Source organism: Gorilla gorilla, chromosome 11 (assembly GCF_029281585.2).
Source record: "Gorilla gorilla gorilla isolate KB3781 chromosome 11, NHGRI_mGorGor1-v2.1_pri, whole genome shotgun sequence".
NCBI lineage: Eukaryota > Metazoa > Chordata > Mammalia > Primates > Hominidae > Gorilla > Gorilla gorilla.
Genome location: NC_073235.2, coordinates 2,354,679 through 2,369,595, shown reverse-complemented (window position 1 = coordinate 2,369,595; position 14,917 = coordinate 2,354,679).

Here is a 14,917-nt window from a genome sequence, read left to right as displayed (position 1 = left end):
TTAATAAAGATTGCAGTGTAGATATTTATATGTTCATACATATGGCGGTGCAGATATTTCCATGTTCATACAGATGGCGGTGTAGATATTTCCATGTTCATACAGATAGCGGTGTAGCTATTTCCATGTTCATACAGATAGCTGTGTAGATATTTCCATGTTCATACAGATAGCGGTGTAGATATTTCCATGTTCATACAGATAACGGTGCTGATATTTCCAACTTTATACAGATAGCGGTGAAGATATCTCCATCTTAATACTGATGGCGGTGTAGATATTTATATGTTCATACAGATGGCGGTGCAGTTATTTCCATGTTCATACAGATGGCGGTGTAGATATTTCCATGTTTATAGAGATAGCGGTGTAGTTATTTCCATGTGTATAGAGATAGCTTTGTAGATATTTCCATGTATATGCAGATAGCTGTGTAGATATTTCTATTTTCATGCAGATAGCGGTTTAGATATTTCCATGTTCATACAGATAGCGGTGTAGATATTTCCATGTTTATACAGATAGCGGTGAAGATGTATGCATGTTTACACAGATAGCGGTGTAGATATTTCCATGTTCATACAGATCGCGGTGTAGATATTTCCATGTTAATCCAGATGGCTGTGTAGACATATCCATGTTCATACAGATGGCGGTGAAGATATTTCCATGTTCATACAGATAGCAGTGTAGATATTTCCATGTTCATACAGATAGTGGTGTAGATATTTCCATGTTCATACAGATGGCTGTGTATATATATCTATGTTCATACAGATGACGGTGAAGATATTTCCATGTTCAGAGAGATAGCGGTGTAGATATTTCCATGTTTATACAGATAGCGGTGTAGATATTTCCATGTTCATACCGATAGCGGTGCTGATATTTCCATGTTTATACAGGTAGCGTTGTAGATATTTCCACGTTTATACAGATAGCGGTGTAGGTATTTCCATGTTCATACAGATAGCGGTGTAGATATTTCCATGTTCATCCAGATGGCTGTGTAGATATATCCATGTTCATACAGATGGCGTTGAAGATATTTCCATGTTCATATGGATAGCGGTGTAGATATTTCCATGTTCATACAGATAGCGGTGTAGATATTTCCATGTTCATACAGATAGAGGGGCTATTTCCATGTTCATACAGATAGCGGTGCTGATATTTCCATGTTTCTACAGGTAGCGGGGTAGATATTTCCATGCTTATACCGATAGCGGTGTAGATATTTCCATGTTTATACAGATAGCGGTGTAGATATTTCCATGTTTATACAGATAGCAGTGTAAATATCTCCATCTTAATACAGATGGCGGTGTAGATATTTATATGTTCAAACAGATGGCGGTGCAGATATTTCCATGTTCATACAGATGGCGGAGTAGATATTTCCATGTTCATACAGATAGCGGTGTAGTTATTTCCATGTGTAAAGAGATAGCTGTATAGATATTTAAATGTATATGCAGATAGCAGTGTAGATATTTCCAATTTCATACAGATAGCGGAGTAGATATTTCCATGTTCATACAGATAGCGGTGTAGATATTTCCATGTTTATACAGATAGCGGTGAAGATGTATGCATGTTTACACAGATAGTGGTGTAGATATTTCCACGTTCAAACAGATAGCGGTGTAGATATTTCCATGTTCATAGAGATAGCGGTGTAGATATTTCCATGTTCATACAGATAGCGGTGTAGATATTTCCATGTTTATACAGATAGCGGTGTAGATATTTCCATGTTCATACAGATAGCGGTGTAGATATTTCCATGTTCATACGGATAGCGGTGCTGATATTTCCATGTTTATACAGGCAGCGGTGTAGGTATTTCCATGTTTATGCAGAAAGCGGTTTAGATATTTCCTTCTTAATACAGATGGCGGTGTAGATATTTATATGTTCATACAAATGGCAGTGCAGATATTTCCATGTTCATACACATGGTGGTGTAGATATTTCCATGTTTTAAGATATAGCGGTGTAGTTATTTCCATGTGTAAAGATATAGCTGTGTAGATATTTCCATGTATATGCAGATAGCTTTGTAGATATTTCCACTTTCATGCAGATAGCGGTGTAGATATTTACATGTACAAACAGATAGCAGTGTAGATATTTCCATGTTCATTCAGATAGCTTTGTAGATATTTCCATGTTCATACAAATAGCGGTGTAGATATTTCCCTGTTCATACAGATAGCGGTGTAGATATTTCCATGTTCATACATATAGCGGTGCTGATATTTCCTTGTTTATACAGGTAGCGGTGTAGATATTTCCATGTTTATACAGATAGCGGTGTAGATATTTCCATGTTTATACAGATAGCGCTGAAGATATTTCCATGTTTATTCAGATAGCGGTGTAGATATCTCCATCTTAATAAAGATTGCGGTGTAGATATTTATATGTTCATACAGATGGCGGTGCAGATATTTCCATGTTCATACAGATGGCGGTGTAGATATTTCCATGTTCATACAGATAGCGGTGTAGCTATTTCCATGTTCATACAGATAGCTGTGTAGATATTTCCATGTTCATACAGATAGCGGTGTAGATATTTCCATGTTCATACAGATAACGGTGCTGATATTTCCAAGTTTATACAGATAGCGGTGAAGATATCTCCATCTTAATACTGATGGCGGTGTAGATATTTATATGTTCATACAGATGGCGGTGCAGTTATTTCCATGTTCATACAGATGGCGGTGTAGATATTTCCATGTTTATAGAGATAGCGGTGTAGTTATTTCCATGTGTATAGAGATAGCTTTGTAGATATTTCCATGTATATGCAGATAGCTGTGTAGATATTTCTATTTTCATGCAGATAGCGGTTTAGATATTTCCATGTTCATACAGATAGCGGTGTAGATATTTCCATGTTTATACAGATAGCGGTGAAGATGTATGCATGTTTACACAGATAGCGGTGTAGATATTTCCATGTTCATACAGATCGCGGTGTAGATATTTCCATGTTAATCCAGATGGCTGTGTAGACATATCCATGTTCATACAGATGGCGGTGAAGATATTTCCATGTTCACACAGATAGCAGTGTAGATATTTCCATGTTCATACAGATAGTGGTGTAGATATTTCCATGTTCATACAGATGGCTGTGTATATATATCTATGTTCATACAGATGACGGTGAAGATATTTCCATGTTCAGAGAGATAGCGGTGTAGATATTTCCATGTTTATACAGATAGCGGTGTAGATATTTCCATGTTCATACCGATAGCGGTGCTGATATTTCCATGTTTATACAGGTAGCGTTGTAGATATTTCCACGTTTATACAGATAGCGGTGTAGGTATTTCCATGTTCATACAGATAGCGGTGTAGATATTTCCATGTTCATCCAGATGGCTGTGTAGATATATCCATGTTCATACAGATGGCGTTGAAGATATTTCCATGTTCATATGGATAGCGGTGTAGATATTTCCATGTTCATACAGATAGCGGTGTAGATATTTCCATGTTCATACAGATAGAGGGGCTATTTCCATGTTCATACAGATAGCGGTGCTGATATTTCCATGTTTCTACAGGTAGCGGGGTAGATATTTCCATGCTTATACCGATAGCGGTGTAGATATTTCCATGTTTATACAGATAGCGGTGTAGATATTTCCATGTTTATACAGATAGCAGTGTAAATATCTCCATCTTAATACAGATGGCGGTGTAGATATTTATATGTTCAAACAGATGGCGGTGCAGATATTTCCATGTTCATACAGATGGCGGAGTAGATATTTCCATGTTCATACAGATAGCGGTGTAGTTATTTCCATGTGTAAAGAGATAGCTGTATAGATATTTAAATGTATATGCAGATAGCAGTGTAGATATTTCCATTTTCATACAGATAGCGGAGTAGATATTTCCATGTTCATACAGATAGCGGTGTAGATATTTCCATGTTTATACAGATAGCGGTGAAGATGTATGCATGTTTACACAGATAGTGGTGTAGATATTTCCACGTTCAAACAGATAGCGGTGTAGATATTTCCATGTTCATAGAGATAGCGGTGAAGATATTTCCATGTTCATACAGATAGCGGTGTAGATATTTCCATGTTTATACAGATAGCGGTGTAGATATTTCCATGTTCATACAGATAGCGGTGTAGATATTTCCATGTTCATACGGATAGCGGTGCTGATATTTCCATGTTTATACAGGCAGCGGTGTAGGTATTTCCATGTTTATGCAGAAAGCGGTTTAGATATTTCCTTCTTAATACAGATGGCGGTGTAGATATTTATATGTTCATACAGATGGCAGTGCAGATATTTCCATGTTCATACACATGGTGGTGTAGATATTTCCATGTTTAAAGATATAGCGGTGTAGTTATTTCCATGTGTAAAGATATAGCTGTGTAGATATTTCCATGTATATGCAGATAGCTTTGTAGATATTTCCACTTTCATGCAGATAGCGGTGTAGATATTTACATGTACAAACAGATAGCGGTGTAGATATTTCCATGTTCATTCAGATAGCTTTGTAGATATTTCCATGTTCATACAAATAGCGGTGTAGATATTTCCCTGTTCATACAGATAGCGGTGTAGATATTTCCATGTTCATACATATAGCGGTGCTGATATTTCCTTGTTTATACAGGTAGCGGTGTAGATATTTCCATGTTTATACAGATAGCGGTGTAGATATTTCCATGTTTATACAGATAGCGCTGAAGATATTTCCATGTTTATTCAGATAGCGGTGTAGATATCTCCATCTTAATAAAGATTGCGGTGTAGATATTTATATGTTCATACAGATGGCGGTGCAGATATTTCCATGTTCATACAGATGGCGGTGTAGATATTTCCATGTTCATACAGATAGCGGTGTAGTTATTTCCATGTGTAAAGAGATAGCTGTGTAGATATTTCCACGTATATGCAGATAGCAGTGTAGATATATCCATTTTCATGCAGATAGCGGTGTATATATTTCCATCTTCAAACAGATAGCGGTGTAGATATTTCCATGTTCATACAGATAGCGGTGTAGATATTTCCATGTTTATACAGATAGCGGTGAAGATGTATGCATGTTTACACAGATAGCGGTGTGGATGTTTCCATGTTCATCCAGACGGCTGTGTTGATATTTCCATGTTCATACAGATAGCGGTGTAGATATTTCCATGTTCATACAGATAGCAGTGTAGATATTTCCATGTTCATACAGATAGCGGTGCTGATATTTCCATGTTTCTACAGGTAGCGGGGTAGATATTTCCATGCTTATACCGATAGCGGTGTAGATATTTCCATGTTTATACAGATAGCGGTGTAGATATTTCCATGTTTATACAGATAGCAGTGTAAATATCTCCATCTTAATACAGATGGCGGTGTAGATATTTATATGTTCAAACAGATGGCGGTGCAGATATTTCCATGTTCATACAGATGGCGGAGTAGATATTTCCATGTTCATGCAGATAGCGGTGTAGTTATTTCCATGTGTAAAGAGATAGCTGTATAGATATTTAAATGTATATGCAGATAGCAGTGTAGATATTTCCATTTTCATACAGATAGCGGAGTAGATATTTCCATGTATATGCAGATAGCAGTGTAGATATATCCATTTTCATGCAGATAGCGGTGTATATATTTCCATCTTCAAACAGATAGCGGTGTAGATATTTCCATGTTCATACAGATAGCGGTGTAGATATTTCCATGTTTATACAGATAGCGGTGAAGATGTATGCATGTTTACACAGATAGTGGTGTAGATATTTCCACGTTCAAACAGATAGCAGTGTAGATATTTCCATGTTCATAGAGATAGCGGTGTAGATATTTCCATGTTCATACAGATAGCGGTGTAGATATTTCCATGTTTATACAGATAGCGGTGTAGATATTTCCATGTTCATACAGATAGCGGTGTAGATATTTCCATGTTCATACGGATAGCGGTGCTGATATTTCCATGTTTATACAGGCAGCGGTGTAGGTATTTCCATGTTTATACAGAAAGCGGTTTAGATATTTCCTTCTTAATACAGATGGCGGTGTAGATATTTATATGTTCATACAGATGGCAGTGCAGATATTTCCATGTTCATACACATGGTGGTGTAGATATTTCCATGTTTAAAGATATAGCGGTGTAGTTATTTCCATGTGTAAAGATATAGCTGTGTAGATATTTCCATGTATATGCAGATAGCTTTGTAGATATTTCCACTTTCATGCAGATAGCGGTGTAGATATTTACATGAACAAACAGATAGCGGTGTAGATATTTCCATGTTCATTCAGATAGCTTTGTAGATATTTCCATGTTCATACAAATAGCGGTGTAGATATTTCCCTGTTCATACAGATAGCGGTGTAGATATTTCCATGTTCATACATATAGCGGTGCTGATATTTCCTTGTTTATACAGGTAGCGGTGTAGATATTTCCATGTTTATACAGATAGCGGTGTAGATATTTCCATGTTTATACAGATAGCGCTGAAGATATTTCCATGTTTATTCAGATAGCGGTGTAGATATCTCCATCTTAATAAAGATTGCAGTGTAGATATTTATATGTTCATACAGATGGCGGTGCAGATATTTCCATGTTCATACAGATGGCGGTGTAGATATTCCCATGTTCATACAGATAGCGGTGTAGCTATTTCCATGTTCATACAGATAGCTGTGTAGATATTTCCATGTTCATACAGATAGCGGTGTAGATATTTCCATGTTCATACAGATAACGGTGCTGATATTTCCAACTTTATACAGATAGCGGTGAAGATATCTCCATCTTAATACTGATGGCGGTGTAGATATTTATATGTTCATACAGATGGCGGTGCAGTTATTTCCATGTTCATACAGATGGCGGTGTAGATATTTCCATGTTTATAGAGATAGCGGTGTAGTTATTTCCATGTGTATAGAGATAGCTTTGTAGATATTTCCATGTATATGCAGATAGCTGTGTAGATATTTCTATTTTCATGCAGATAGCGGTTTAGATATTTCCATGTTCATACAGATAGCGGTGTAGATATTTCCATGTTTATACAGATAGCGGTGAAGATGTATGCATGTTTACACAGATAGCGGTGTAGATATTTCCATGTTCATACAGATCGCGGTGTAGATATTTCCATGTTAATCCAGATGGCTGTGTAGACATATCCATGTTCATACAGATGGCGGTGAAGATATTTCCATGTTCATACAGATAGCAGTGTAGATATTTCCATGTTCATACAGATAGTGGTGTAGATATTTCCATGTTCATACAGATGGCTGTGTATATATATCTATGTTCATACAGATGACGGTGAAGATATTTCCATGTTCAGAGAGATAGCGGTGTAGATATTTCCATGTTTATACAGATAGCGGTGTAGATATTTCCATGTTCATACCGATAGCGGTGCTGATATTTCCATGTTTATACAGGTAGCGTTGTAGATATTTCCACGTTTATACAGATAGCGGTGTAGGTATTTCCATGTTCATACAGATAGCGGTGTAGATATTTCCATGTTCATCCAGATGGCTGTGTAGATATATCCATGTTCATACAGATGGCGTTGAAGATATTTCCATGTTCATATGGATAGCGGTGTAGATATTTCCATGTTCATACAGATAGCGGTGTAGATATTTCCATGTTCATACAGATAGAGGGGCTATTTCCATGTTCATACAGATAGCGGTGCTGATATTTCCATGTTTCTACAGGTAGCGGGGTAGATATTTCCATGCTTATACCGATAGCGGTGTAGATATTTCCATGTTTATACAGATAGCGGTGTAGATATTTCCATGTTTATACAGATAGCAGTGTAAATATCTCCATCTTAATACAGATGGCGGTGTAGATATTTATATGTTCAAACAGATGGCGGTGCAGATATTTCCATGTTCATACAGATGGCGGAGTAGATATTTCCATGTTCATACAGATAGCTGTGTAGTTATTTCCATGTGTAAAGAGATAGCTGTATAGATATTTAAATGTATATGCAGATAGCAGTGTAGATATTTCCATTTTCATACAGATAGCGGAGTAGATATTTCCATGTTCATACAGATAGCGGTGTAGATATTTCCATGTTTATACAGATAGCGGTGAAGATGTATGCATGTTTACACAGATAGTGGTGTAGATATTTCCACGTTCAAACAGATAGCGGTGTAGATATTTCCATGTTCATAGAGATAGCGGTGAAGATATTTCCATGTTCATACAGATAGCGGTGTAGATATTTCCATGTTTATACAGATAGCGGTGTAGATATTTCCATGTTCATACAGATAGCGGTGTAGATATTTCCATGTTCATACGGATAGCGGTGCTGATATTTCCATGTTTATACAGGCAGCGGTGTAGGTATTTCCATGTTTATGCAGAAAGCGGTTTAGATATTTCCTTCTTAATACAGATGGCGGTGTAGATATTTATATGTTCATACAGATGGCAGTGCAGATATTTCCATGTTCATACACATGGTGGTGTAGATATTTCCATGTTTAAAGATATAGCGGTGTAGTTATTTCCATGTGTAAAGATATAGCTGTGTAGATATTTCCATGTATATGCAGATAGCTTTGTAGATATTTCCACTTACATGCAGATAGCGGTGTAGATATTTACATGTACAAACAGATAGCGGTGTAGATATTTCCATGTTCATTCAGATAGCTTTGTAGATATTTCCATGTTCATACAAATAGCGGTGTAGATATTTCCCTGTTCATACAGATAGCGGTGTAGATATTTCCATGTTCATACATATAGCGGTGCTGATATTTCCTTGTTTATACAGGTAGCGGTGTAGATATTTCCATGTTTATACAGATAGCGGTGTAGATATTTCCATGTTTATACAGATAGCGCTGAAGATATTTCCATGTTTATTCAGATAGCGGTGTAGATATCTCCATCTTAATAAAGATTGCGGTGTAGATATTTATATGTTCATACAGATGGCGGTGCAGATATTTCCATGTTCATACAGATGGCGGTGTAGATATTTCCATGTTCATACAGATAGCGGTGTAGTTATTTCCATGTGTAAAGAGATAGCTGTGTAGATATTTCCACGTATATGCAGATAGCAGTGTAGATATATCCATTTTCATGCAGATAGCGGTGTATATATTTCCATCTTCAAACAGATAGCGGTGTAGATATTTCCATGTTCATACAGATAGCGGTGTAGATATTTCCATGTTTATACAGATAGCGGTGAAGATGTATGCATGTTTACACAGATAGCGGTGTGGATATTTCCATGTTCATCCAGACGGCTGTGTTGATATTTCCATGTTCATACAGATAGCGGTGTAGATATTTCCATGTTCATACAGATAGCAGTGTAGATATTTCCATGTTCATACAGATAGCGGTGCTGATATTTCCATGTTTCTACAGGTAGCGGGGTAGATATTTCCATGCTTATACCGATAGCGGTGTAGATATTTCCATGTTTATACAGATAGCGGTGTAGATATTTCCATGTTTATACAGATAGCAGTGTAAATATCTCCATCTTAATACAGATGGCGGTGTAGATATTTATATGTTCAAACAGATGGCGGTGCAGATATTTCCATGTTCATACAGATGGCGGAGTAGATATTTCCATGTTCATGCAGATAGCGGTGTAGTTATTTCCATGTGTAAAGTGATAGCTGTATAGATATTTAAATGTATATGCAGATAGCAGTGTAGATATTTCCATTTTCATACAGATAGCGGAGTAGATATTTCCATGTATATGCAGATAGCAGTGTAGATATATCCATTTTCATGCAGATAGCGGTGTATATATTTCCATCTTCAAACAGATAGCGGTGTAGATATTTCCATGTTCATACAGATAGCGGTGTAGATATTTCCATGTTTATACAGATAGCGGTGAAGATGTATGCATGTTTACACAGATAGTGGTGTAGATATTTCCACGTTCAAACAGATAGCAGTGTAGATATTTCCATGTTCATAGAGATAGCGGTGTAGATATTTCCATGTTCATACAGATAGCGGTGTAGATATTTCCATGTTTATACAGATAGCGGTGTAGATATTTCCATGTTCATACAGATAGCGGTGTAGATATTTCCATGTTCATACGGATAGCGGTGCTGATATTTCCATGTTTATACAGGCAGCGGTGTAGGTATTTCCATGTTTATACAGAAAGCGGTTTAGATATTTCCTTCTTAATACAGATGGCGGTGTAGATATTTATATGTTCATACAGATGGCAGTGCAGATATTTCCATGTTCATACACATGGTGGTGTAGATATTTCCATGTTTAAAGATATAGCGGTGTAGTTATTTCCATGTGTAAAGATATAGCTGTGTAGATATTTCCATGTATATGCAGATAGCTTTGTAGATATTTCCACTTTCATGCAGATAGCGGTGTAGATATTTACATGAACAAACAGATAGCGGTGTAGATATTTCCATGTTCATTCAGATAGCTTTGTAGATATTTCCATGTTCATACAAATAGCGGTGTAGATATTTCCCTGTTCATACAGATAGCGGTGTAGATATTTCCATGTTCATACATATAGCGGTGCTGATATTTCCTTGTTTATACAGGTAGCAGTGTAGATATTTCCATGTTTATACAGATAGCGGTGTAGATATTTCCATGTTTATACAGATAGCGCTGAAGATATTTCCATGTTTATTCAGATAGCGGTGTAGATATCTCCATCTTAATAAAGATTGCAGTGTAGATATTTATATGTTCATACAGATGGCGGTGCAGATATTTCCATGTTCATACAGATGGCGGTGTAGATATTCCCATGTTCATACAGATAGCGGTGTAGCTATTTCCATGTTCATACAGATAGCTGTGTAGATATTTCCATGTTCATACAGATAGCGGTGTAGATATTTCCATGTTCATACAGATAACGGTGCTGATATTTCCAACTTTATACAGATAGCGGTGAAGATATCTCCATCTTAATACTGATGGCGGTGTAGATATTTATATGTTCATACAGATGGCGGTGCAGTTATTTCCATGTTCATACAGATGGCGGTGTAGATATTTCCATGTTTATAGAGATAGCGGTGTAGTTATTTCCATGTGTATAGAGATAGCTTTGTAGATATTTCCATGTATATGCAGATAGCTGTGTAGATATTTCTATTTTCATGCAGATAGCGGTTTAGATATTTCCATGTTCATACAGATAGCGGTGTAGATATTTCCATGTTTATACAGATAGCGGTGAAGATGTATGCATGTTTACACAGATAGCGGTGTAGATATTTCCATGTTCATACAGATCGCGGTGTAGATATTTCCATGGTAATCCAGATGGCTGTGTAGACATATCCATGTTCATACAGATGGCGGTGAAGATATTTCCATGTTCATACAGATAGCAGTGTAGATATTTCCATGTTCATACAGATAGTGGTGTAGATATTTCCATGTTCATACAGATGGCTGTGTATATATATCTATGTTCATACAGATGACGGTGAAGATATTTCCATGTTCAGAGAGATAGCGGTGTAGATATTTCCATGTTTATACAGATAGCGGTGTAGATATTTCCATGTTCATACCGATAGCGGTGCTGATATTTCCATGTTTATACAGGTAGCGTTGTAGATATTTCCACGTTTATACAGATAGCGGTGTAGATATTTCCATGTTCATACAGATAGCGGTGTAGATATTTCCATGTTCATCCAGATGGCTGTGTAGATATATCCATGTTCATACAGATGGCGTTGAAGATATTTCCATGTTCATATGGATAGCGGTGTAGATATTTCCATGTTCATACAGATAGCGGTGTAGATATTTCCATGTTCATACAGATAGAGGGGCTATTTCCATGTTCATACAGATAGCGGTGCTGATATTTCCATGTTTCTACAGGTAGCGGGGTAGATATTTCCATGCTTATACCGATAGCGGTGTAGATATTTCCATGTTTATACAGATAGCGGTGTAGATATTTCCATGTTTATACAGATAGCAGTGTAAATATCTCCATCTTAATACAGATGGCGGTGTAGATATTTATATGTTCAAACAGATGGCGGTGCAGATATTTCCATGTTCATACAGATGGCGGAGTAGATATTTCCATGTTCATACAGATAGCGGTGTAGTTATTTCCATGTGTAAAGAGATAGCTGTATAGATATTTAAATGTATATGCAGATAGCAGTGTAGATATTTCCATTTTCATACAGATAGCGGAGTAGATATTTCCATGTTCATACAGATAGCGGTGTAGATATTTCCATGTTTATACAGATAGCGGTGAAGATGTATGCATGTTTACACAGATAGTGGTGTAGATATTTCCACGTTCAAACAGATAGCGGTGTAGATATTTCCATGTTCATAGAGATAGCGGTGTAGATATTTCCATGTTCATACAGATAGCGGTGTAGATATTTCCATGTTTATACAGATAGCGGTGTAGATATTTCCATGTTCATACAGATAGCGGTGTAGATATTTCCATGTTCATACGGATAGCGGTGCTGATATTTCCATGTTTATACAGGCAGCGGTGTAGGTATTTCCATGTTTATGCAGAAAGCGGTTTAGATATTTCCTTCTTAATCCAGATGGCGGTGTAGATATTTATATGTTCATACAGATGGCAGTGCAGATATTTCCATGTTCATACACATGGTGGTGTAGATATTTCCATGTTTAAAGATATAGCGGTGTAGTTATTTCCATGTGTAAAGATATAGCTGTGTAGATATTTCCATGAATATGCAGATAGCTTTGTAGATATTTCCACTTTCATGCAGATAGCGGTGTAGATATTTACATGTACAAACAGATAGCGGTGTAGATATTTCCATGTTCATTCAGATAGCTTTGTAGATATTTCCATGTTCATACAAATAGCGGTGTAGATATTTCCCTGTTCATACAGATAGCGGTGTAGATATTTCCATGTTCATACATATAGCGGTGCTGATATTTCCTTGTTTATACAGGTAGCGGTGTAGATATTTTCATGTTTATACAGATAGCGGTGTAGATATTTCCATGTTTATACAGATAGCGCTGAAGATATTTCCATGTTTATTCAGATAGCGGTGTAGATATCTCCATCTTAATAAAGATTGCGGTGTAGATATTTATATGTTCATACAGATGGCTGTGCAGATATTTCCATGTTCATACAGATGGCGGTGTAGATATTTCCATGTTCATACAGATAGCGGTGTAGTTATTTCCATGTGTAAAGAGATAGCTGTGTAGATATTTCCATGTATATGCAGATAGCAGTGTAGATATATCCATTTTCATGCAGATAGCGGTGTATATATTTCCATCTTCAAACAGATAGCGGTGTAGATATTTCCATGTTCATACAGATAGCGGTGTAGATATTTCCATGTTTATACAGATAGCGGTGAAGATGTATGCATGTTTACACAGATAGCGGTGTGGATATTTCCATGTTCATCCAAACGGCTGTGTTGATATTTCCATGTTCATACAGATAGCGGTGTAGATATTTCCATGTTCATACAGATAGCAGTGTAGATATTTCCATGTTCATACAGATAGCGGTGCTGATATTTCCATGTTTCTACAGGTAGCGGGGTAGATATTTCCATGCTTATACCGATAGCGGTGTAGATATTTCCATGTTCATACAGATAGCGGTGTAGATATTTCCATGTTTATACAGATAGCGGTGAAGATGTATGCATGTTTACACAGATAGCGGTGTATATATTTCCACGTTCATACAGATAGCGGTGTAGATATTTCCATGTTCATCCAGATGGCTGTGTAGATATATCCATGTTCATACAGATAGCGGTGTAGTTATTTCCATATTCATACAGATATTGGTGTAGATATTTCCATGTTCATACAGATAGCGGTGTAGCTATTTCCATGTTCATACAGATAGTGGTGTAGATATTTCCATGTTCGTACAGATAGCGGTGTAGATATTTCCATGTTCATACAGATAGCTGTGCTGATATTTCCATGTTTATACAGGTAGCGGTGTAGATATTTCCATGTTTATACAGTTAGTGGTGTAGATATTTCCATGTTTATACAGATAGCGGTGTAGGTATTTCCAGGTTTATACAGATAGAGGTGTAGTTATCTGCTTCTTAATACGGATGGCGGTGTAGATATTTATATGTTCATACAGATGGCGGTGCAGATATTTCCCTGTTCATACAGATAGCGGTGTAGATATTTCCATGTTTATAGAGATAGCGGTGTAGTTATTTCCATGTGTAAAGAGATAGCTGTGTAGATATTTCCATGTACATGCAGATAGCTGTGTAGACATTTCCATTTTCATGCAGACAGCGGTGTAGATATTTCCATGTTCAAACAGATAGCGGTGTAGATATTTCCATGTTCATACATATAGCGGTGTAGATATTTCCATGTTCATACAGACAGCGGTGCAGATATTTCCATGTTCATACAGATAGCGGTGTATATATTTCCATATTCATACAGATAGCGGTGAAACGAATGGATGCTTACACAGATAGCGGTGTAGATATTTCCATGTTCATACAGATCGCGGTGTAGATATTTCCATGTTCATACAGATGGCTGTGTAGATATATCCATGTTCATACAGATGGCGGTGAATATATTTCCATGTTCATACAGATAGCGGTGTATATATTTCCATGTTCATACAGATAGCGGTGCTTATATTTCCATGTTTATACAGATAGCGGTGTAGATATTTCCATGTTTATACAGATAGCGGTGTAGATATTTCCATGTTTATACAGATAGCGGTGTAGATATCTCCTTCTTAATACAGATGGCGGTGTAGATATTTATATGTTCAAACAGATGGCGGTG